Below are 6,857 nucleotides of genomic sequence, written 5' to 3' on the forward strand. Positions count from 1 at the left end.
CCAGGTTAATGCTCTGGGGATCTGGGATCGAATCTGCCTATGGCAGATGCTGAAATTGAATAAAAGTCTTGAATTAAAAGTCTATGATAACACTCTTGATTGTTGTGAAAACTCATCTGGTTCACTAATGTCCTTCAAGAAATCTGCTCTCCTTATGTGGCCTGGCCTACACGTGACTCCAGATCCACAGCAATGTTGTGGTTGATTTGTAAGTGCCCTCTGAAATAGCCTCACAAGACACCCAGTTCAAGGGCAATTGGAATGAGCAGTAAATGCTGGCCCAGCCAGTGACCCCACCTCCCATCAATGAATAATTTTTAAGAAGTCTATTTTCAATTTGAAGAACGAGTAAGAAACTGTCTCTTTGATTGGATTGGATTTATTGTCACGTGTCCCGAGTACAGTGAAAAGTATTGTTCTGCGTACAGTCCAGACAGATCGTTCCAGACATGAAAAAACAAAGTGTGGATCTTGGCAGTTTGCTCAGTTCACAAAAGAATTTAATGGCTTTGTAGACACCGATTAAGATTTTAATCACCATCCGAACCATATCCAGACAGCTCATACAGACAGACACAAACGATACTGTAACTGAATTAGAGGAAATATTAGAGATTTAACTGAACCACATTTTTGAAAGATTCGGCCTTAATGATGGAGAAACAGGAAAAGCCACTCAGGGAGATGAGGAAATCCAGGCTCAGTGCGGATTTGCTGTCAGCCCTCCTTTCTTATACATGAACGGTATTTAGGCTGCAGAATGTTTCACACCAAAACACACGGGTCAAATATAAGCAACACATAATTCTCAATTCTCTTCCATTTAACGATATTTGACTTTGTTCAAAAGCTGACTGTGGTCAAACTGAACAAAGATTGATGGGATTTCTGTTACCCAGTGAAACGCTTTCTTTTCTTGGTCAGTCATGTTTGCAATTCAATGGTGTACATTTCAGAGTTATTCAGGATGAAGACTCGAGAGCCATTCAATTCAAAATGAAGTCATGTAACAAATAAATATACTATGTTCAACATTGAATAATAAAACAAATATTGAGTAAAATTGGTGGAAATTTTCTGTGGGAAGATAAGAATGATGCATTAATGATTGAACAGAGAGCATGATTCCGTTAGATATTTACTGAACAAATGCTAAAGTACAATATAAGTTCTATATCTTATGGTCTGACAAGTTGAGACATCTGTTTTAAAGGAACAGCGGTCTTCATGTAATAAGTGACCTGGCCTCCCAGCCGAACCATTGAAAGCTGCAGCAAGACTGTGCAGTTGAACGTTGCACAGGTCCATTGGTACTGGTCTTCCAGCTGTTTCTGTAGCATGGTGGTTATCACATTCACCTAACGCGCTAAAGGTGCCTGGTTCGAAACTGGCAGCAGCATTTAATGCTTCTCATTTATGATGTGGAGATGCTGGCTTTGGATTAGGGTAGGCACAGTAAGAAGGCTTACAACACCAGGTTAAAGTCCAATAGGTTTGTTTCGAATCACTAGCTTTCGGAGTGCAGCTCCTTCGTCAGGTGAATGAAGATGTGGGTTCCACAAACACAAGTGTAGAAAAATTCAATTATGCCAAATGGTACTTTGAATGCGAGTCTTTGCAGGTAATTAAGTCTTTACAGGTCAATACGGTGCGACTGGAGAGAGGGATAATCACAGGTTAAAGAGGTGTGAATTGTCTCAAGCCAGGACAGTTGGTAGGATTTCGCAAGCACATGTAATGTAACATGAATCCAGGGTCCCAGTTGAGGCCGTACGCATGTGTGCGGAACTTGGCTATCAGTTTCTGCTCGTCCATTCTGTGTTGTTGCGCGAACTGAAGGGGCTGGTTTAGCACACTGGACTAATTAGCTGGCTTTTAAAGCAGACCAAGGCAGGCCAGCATCACGGTTCAATTCCCTTACCAGCCTTCCCGAACAGGTGCTGGAATGTGGAGACTAGGGGCTTTTAACAGTAACTTCATTTGAAGCCTACTTGTGACAAGCAATATTCATTCATTCATTCGTAAAGGGAGGTCGAGAGAAAAAAACAGGACATAGGGTGTTTTTAACCTTAGTTAGGCCACACTTGGAGTATAGTGTTCAATTCTGGTTGCCACACTACCAGAAGGATGTGGAGGCTTTAGAGAGGGTGCAGAAGAGATTTACCAGAATGTTGCCTGGTATGGAGGGCATTAGCTATGAGGAGCGGTTGAATAAACTTGGTTTGTTCTCACTGGAATGACGGAGGTTGAGGGGAGACCTGATAGAGGTCTACAAAATTATGAGGGGCATAGACAGAGTGGATAGTCAGAGGCTTTTCCCCAGGGTAGAGGGGTCAATTACTAGGGGGCATAGGTTTAAGGTGAGAGGGGCAAGGTTTAGAGTAGATGTACGAGGCAAGATTTTACCCAGAGGGTAGTGGGTGCCTGGAATTCGCTACCGGAGGAGGTGGTGGAAGCAGGGACGATAGTGACATTTAAGGGGCATCTTGACAAATACATGAATAGGATGGGAATAGAGGGATACGGACCCAGGAAGTGTAGAAGATTGTAGTTTAGTCAGGCAGCATGGTCGGCAGGGGCTTGGAGGGCCGAAGGGCCTGTTCCTGTGCTGTACATTTCTTTGTTCTTATGTGGGTTCAGGGCTCGGGAAAGGATGAAATTTAGAGACAGTTTGGTCCGGTGGGCTCGTGGAAGGGAGGGAAGCAGCAGAGGCAGCTGATCGGATTTACTCAATCTCAGTCACAAAGAAGCTCCACAAGCTCCTCACACTTCTTGTTGGAGGTGAGGATGGAAGAGCCAGGGGAGAGCGAGAGTACTTCAAAAGGAACTAACTTGTGTCAGAGTAATTAAAAAGTTTCAACACACTATGTATTTAACACACATCTAATTTATTTGACTTTTAGCCAGAATATTAGCCCCCAAAATGGGCTGGAATTGTTATCAACAGAAAGAGACCCAAATGAACATCGTTCAGTCCTGAATGTGAGGAGCTGCAAAATCCAATCATTGTCATTACTTGTGGCCTTGTTGGTGTCTCAGCAGATGGGATAACTGAGTGAATCCCTTCCCACACTCGGAGCAGGTGAATGGTCTCTCCCCAGTATGAATTCGATAGTGGTTCTGCAGGGTGGATGACTGAGTAAATCCCTTCCCACACTCTGAGCAGGCGAATGGTCTCTCCCCAGTGTGAATTCGCTGGTGTGTGGAGAAAGCGAATGACTCAGTGAATCCCTTCCCACACTTGGAGCAGGCGAATGACCTCTCCCCAGTGTGACTTCGCTGATGTGCAGTGAGGTCAGATGATCGTCTGAAGCCAGTCCCGCAGTGAGAGCACCTGAACGGTCTCTTGTCAGTGTGAACACGTTGATGACCCATCGGTTCCGCAGAACTTTTACAGCACTACCCACAGTCTGGACATGGAAACGGTCACTCTCCAGTGTGAACTCGTTGGTGACTCAGCAGGTGGGATGACTTAGTAAATCCCTTCCCACACTCGGAGCAGGTGAATGGTCTCTAACCAGTGTGACTGCGTCAATGAGTTTCCAGCTTGGATGGGACAGTGAATCCTTTCCCACAGTCTGCACATTTCCACGGTTTCTCCTCAGTGTGACTGCATTTGTGGCTTGTGAGGCCTGATGATTGACTGAATCCTCGTCCACACACACAACACGTGTACGGTTTCTCCGCACTGTGAACATTGATTTTTCCTTCCATGTTCAATGATATTCTGATGATGTTCACGATATGATAAATTGAGGACTCTGTCAGATCCTGATGTGATGCTTAGTTTGAGTTTCCGGACTTTGAAGCCTCCCCTTCGAACACCCTGTGAAATAGATTCAAAACAGAAAATAGGGAGTGAGAGAGAACGCACAAAAACACAAAGGCAGGTTGTGAAATTGAGCTGAATGAATCTGGTCATTTGTGCGGCCGGCACTGGGAAAAAGTGACCATGAAAACTGCTGGATTGTCATAAAAACCCAACTGGCCTCTTTGGGAGGAGAGAGAAAGAGGTGAAGAGGGATTTTCTATATCTACAAGACATATTAAGAGAGGAGTTGGCAAACAAATTCGATCTTGAACTTCATAAACAGTAATATTGATACCAAAATTATGCTTCTGGCGGCACAGGGATTAGCACTACTGCCTCAAAGCGCAAGGGACCCGGGTTCAATTCCGGCTTTGGTGACTGTTGTGTGGAGTTTGCACTTTCTCCCCGTGTCTGCGTGGGTTTCCACCCGGTGCTCTGGTTTCCCCCCGCAGTCCAAAGAAGGGAATGTTAGGTGGATTGGCCTTGATAAATTGCCCGTTAGTGTCCAGGGATGTACAGTTTCGGTGGGGCTATGGGGTTACAGGGACAGGATAGGGGTGTGGGCCTCGGCAGGACGCCCATACAGAGAGTCGGTGCAGACCCGATGGGCCGAATGGCCTCCTGCACTGTAGGAATTCTATGGTTCTAATTCTATTCTATGAATCTTTATAAAGCTCTGGTCACCACTCTTCAGGAAGGATGTGAAGGTTCTTGGAGAAGGTGCAGAGGAGATTTACCAGAATGGTTCCAGCAAAGGAGGTTGAGGGGAGATTTGATTCAGGGACACAAGATTATGCCAGGTTTCCATCAGGTGGACAAAGAAACTCTGTTTCCATTCACTGATCATACAAGCAGTCGGGACACAGATTTAAAGTTTTGGGTAAAACCTGGATTGTAGTATATAAGATCCTGAGGGGTCTTGACAGGGTGGATGTGGAGAGGATGTTTCCTCATGTGGGAGAATCTGGAACAAGCGGGTTACTGTTGCAAAGTGAGGGGTCACCCATTTCAGATGGGGATAAGGATTTGTTTTTCTCTTGAGGGTTGCAAGGCAAGGGGTGGCATAGTGCTTAGCACTGCTGCCTCACAGCACCAGGGACCTGGGTTCAATTCCCACTCTGACTGTGTCGGGTTTGCAATTTCTCCCCGTGTCTGTGTGGGTTTCCTCCGGGTGCTCCGGTTTCCTCCCACAGTTCCTCCCACAGTTCAAAGATGTGCAGATTAGGTTGAATTGGTTAGGATTGTATTCAATGGAGTTCAGAAGAATGAGGGGGGATCTCATAGAAACCTATAAAAAGTTGGTGGTGCAGTGGTTAGCACAGCTACCTCAATGCGCCGAGGACCCGGGTTCGATCCCAGCCCTGGGTCACTGTCTGTGTGGAGTTTGCACATTCTCCCTGTGTTTGCGTGGGTCTCACCCCCACAAATCCAAAGATGTGCAGGGTAGGTAGATTGGCTAAAATTGCCCCTTAATTGCAAAAAAAGAATTGGGCACTCTAAATTTATGTTAAAAAAAAACCAGGGCGAGACAGAGTAGATTCAGGACGGATGTTCCCGATAGTGGGTGTGTCCAGAAATAGGGGTCACAGTCTGAGGATAAGGGGAGACCATTTAGGACAGAGATGAGGAGAAATTTCTTCACCCAGAGAGTGGTGAGCCCATGGAATTCGTTACCACAGGAACTAATTAAAGCCAAAACATTGCATGTTTTCAAGAAGCAGTTAGATACAGCACTGAGGGTGAAGGGGATCAAAGGATATGGGGGGGAAGCAGGATTAGGCTATTGAGCCTAATCAGCTCTGATGGTAATGACTGGTGGAGCAGACTCGACGGGCCAAATGGTCTCCTCCTGCTCCTATTTTCTACGTTGCTCCGTATCTATGCATGTAAATGGTCCAGGAGGTACGAGGAAGAATGTTTTTACACAGCCAGTGGCAATGACCTTAAACTTGCTGCCGATGACAGTGTTTGGAAATCGACAAAATAAATGATTTTTTTAAAAATTGGATAGAAACCTGAGAGAAATAAAACTGTGAGGATACAGAGACAGAGCAGGAGAATGACTCTGACTGGATTGCTCCAGATAATAATAATATCTATTAGTGTCTCAAGTAAGCTTACAATAACACTGCAATGAAGTTACTGTGAAAATCCCCAGGTCGTCACACTCTGGCTCCTGTTCGGGTACACAGAGCGAGAATTCAGAATGTCCACTACACCTAACAAGCACGTCTTTCGGGACTTGTGGGAGGAAACCGCAGCACCCGGAGGAAACCCACAACAGACACGGGGAGAACGTGCGCGCACCGCACAGACAGTGACCCAAGCCAGGAATCGAACCCGGGTCCCTGGCGCTGTGAAGCAACAGTGCTAACCACTGTGCCAATTATAGAGCTAGAATGGACTCAATGGACCGAATGCCCTTCTCTGCCCATAATGACTTGACATTTTTTGTTTTAAAATTGTTTTTTAAATATAAATTTAGAGTACCCAATTCATTTTTTCCAATTAAGGGGCAATTTAGCGTGGTCAATCCACCTAACCTGCATATCTTTGGGCTGTGGGGGCGAAACCCACGCAAACAATGTGCAAACTCCACATGGACAGTGACCCAGAGCCGGGATTGAACCTGGGACCTTGGCGCCGTGAGGCAGCAGTGCTACTCACTGCGCCACCGTGCTGCCAGCTGACTCTGACATTTTTGTGTAATCTTCCCTTGTAATTTAACCCCGGAGGGGTTTAGATATCACTCGGGTAAATCTGTGCTACACTCCCACCGAGGCCATTCTATCCTTCTTCAGGTTTGTTGCCCAGAACTGAACACAGTTCTCCAGGTTTGGCCGAACAAGTGTTTTGTGAATCTCGGGGCTTTTCCAGTCACACTGAGACCTGAAATCTTCCCTCACAGACAGAACAGTCAAACCTTTTACCTTCCACACCCAGATGCTGCTGATATTCAGTTTCTAATGAATCAAGTGACTCTGTCAGATCACAATGTGACGTTTGCTTTGCGTTTCCCGTCTGTTAAACCTCCACTTCTGGTATC

General features: G+C 45.7%; 1 long non-coding RNA gene across 1 annotated transcript; it reads right to left on the reverse strand.

The window, feature by feature from the left end:
• Positions 1-2,869: 2,869 nt before the first annotated feature.
• LOC140421738 (uncharacterized) lies at positions 2,870-6,857 on the reverse strand. Its single transcript, XR_011947052.1, has 2 exons — positions 6,742-6,857; positions 2,870-3,826 (listed from the first exon to the last, which is right to left on the reverse strand). It is a non-coding gene; the product is annotated as an uncharacterized lncRNA (long non-coding RNA).

The sequence above is a fragment of the Scyliorhinus torazame genome, chromosome 5 (genome assembly GCF_047496885.1).
Source record: "Scyliorhinus torazame isolate Kashiwa2021f chromosome 5, sScyTor2.1, whole genome shotgun sequence".
Lineage (NCBI taxonomy): Eukaryota > Metazoa > Chordata > Chondrichthyes > Carcharhiniformes > Scyliorhinidae > Scyliorhinus > Scyliorhinus torazame.